The sequence below is a fragment of the Limulus polyphemus genome, unplaced genomic scaffold (genome assembly GCF_000517525.1).
Source record: "Limulus polyphemus unplaced genomic scaffold, Limulus_polyphemus-2.1.2 Scaffold9702, whole genome shotgun sequence".
Lineage (NCBI taxonomy): Eukaryota > Metazoa > Arthropoda > Merostomata > Xiphosura > Limulidae > Limulus > Limulus polyphemus.
The window spans coordinates 7014-9031 of record NW_013675312.1 but is presented as its reverse complement, the minus strand read 5'-3'; the positions used below and the strand labels follow the sequence as shown (position 1 = coordinate 9031).

Genomic DNA, 2018 nt, shown 5'->3' with positions numbered 1-2018 from the left:
AAACGGAGACGTAACAATATTATATATATCTATCTTAGAAATACAATTCACTTTAAAGCTTTAAACAAATACATTTTACGAACGTTAAAGCTTTCAATATCACAAATAACAGTAACTCTTATTCATCTATGAATACAGAAACTCAAGAAATGCATCGGTGAGAAATTTTCAGAACTTCACGAAGATCCAGAACCTACACTCACTAAACTGATTAAGAACTGTTTCTGAAGATGTAAGTTAATAAAGTTAAAATATAACAATATGTTAGCAATAAATTAACATCTTTTGTACTGAACAGAGTATAAACATTATTAATTACAATAACATCTAAAAATGTTTGTACTTTCAAATAATGTAACGGTTAGACTTGTAGTAACTGTTCATGTATCATAAGTTTCAGTAAAAATATATTATCACGTTCAACAGTATATTATAAATATTAATATTAATTAATCTAGTTAATATTGTTTTGATATTTATTTTGTTTTCGTAGTATAGAAGTTTAACAATTTAATTAATCTTTTATTTTCCAGATTTGTTAATGTTATGAAATTATATGGTTATATTATCAAGGTTTCCACTTTACATTTTACTTTTAACGCGTTATTTCTAAAGAAAGGACAAAAAGACGCTTAATAAAAATCGACATTCCTTTACCTGGATTGATAAAGTATCCTATATTTAAAATATTATGACTAAAGATCAAGATTTAGCTAGAACTGAGGTGTTTGAAAATTTTTCAACTTCTAAGAATGTAATTTTCAAGTAAAACTAACTTTTAAAACTTTTCGAAACTTCTAACTTTTGAAAATTTATTTGGCAAATGAAACTAACAGCAAAATACATCACCGGTAGGTGAAGGGAGATTAAAATATTTAGTCTTATATCTCTAACAAACTGATAAATAGTTTAAAGGACATTGATATATAAGAATCATAATAAAATTACATAAAATCAAAGTGTATAGACAGATTGATACATGTCAAAGCGAACAATCAGAATAGTAATTACATGGAGAAATATTAATCAGTACATATATAGAATTTGAAATGAACTAAAATAATGAAACACAAATATTTGAGAAGTAATAACTTTCATTTAATCCAACAAAGAAAACTAACTTATATTATTTAAGAAAATATTTTAAACTTTTCATTTCTATGACTACGAAACTAAGAACATTAGTTAGTATTTTGATATTTTTCGTCACAATGATATTAAATAATTTGACTGATATATTTAATGAAATGTTATTGGTTCTGTTATAAGTGAATTTACATTAATACTTAATTATTTTAATGTTATTGATATTTACAGCTTCAACGGATCACTTAACAGCTGACGAGGACCGGCATCTACATATTACCTATAATCTAATAATCTGAATCTGTCGTGTTTACCTTCTTTTTGGGATATGTTTAACTCTCAAATACCTTTATCTGGAAAATAAAATTTTCATAAAGCAACTACACTGTTGAATTTGTAGTGGATTATTAAATATAGTTTTTAAGTTGTGATTGAGCTAAGGGTTACGTGTGATGTTGCTAACTTACTTAAATTTGTGTTGTGATTTCAGTATCTGGCTTAAAGAAAAACAATCCATTGTTTCTTTTTTTTATAAATAAAAAAAAGTCTCCGAAGTTATTTTTACACAAAATATTTCAATGAGGAAAACTATGTTATCAAGTGTTTAACTCTCAAATACCTTTATCTCGAAAATAAATCTTCTATAAAGCAACAAAAGTGTTGAACTTGTTGTGATTTATTAAATATGGTTTTTGAGTTGAGGTGGAGCAAAGGGTACAATGTGATTTTGATAACTTAATTAAATATATGTTGTGGTTGCTTCAGTATCTGGCTTAATGAGATGTGTGCGTGGTCAAGACAGAAAATGCTACCTGTGGCATTCATCTGAGGTACCTCCTGTACCTGTGGAGAAGGTAGTTGTGAAATTAAATATGAAGGTAGACAGCCGTTTTTTTCCACTAGTAGGTCATGTGATACCTTGGGACATAACT

At 26.8% G+C, this 2018-nt stretch overlaps 1 long non-coding RNA gene across 1 annotated transcript; it reads left to right on the top strand.

Annotated features, from left to right (window-relative positions):
• Positions 1-122: 122 nt before the first annotated feature.
• Positions 123-1467, top strand: LOC111083477. Its single transcript, XR_002609056.1, has 2 exons — positions 123-232; positions 1318-1467. It is a non-coding gene; the product is annotated as an uncharacterized LOC111083477 (long non-coding RNA).
• The last annotated feature ends 551 nt before the right edge of the window (positions 1468-2018 follow it).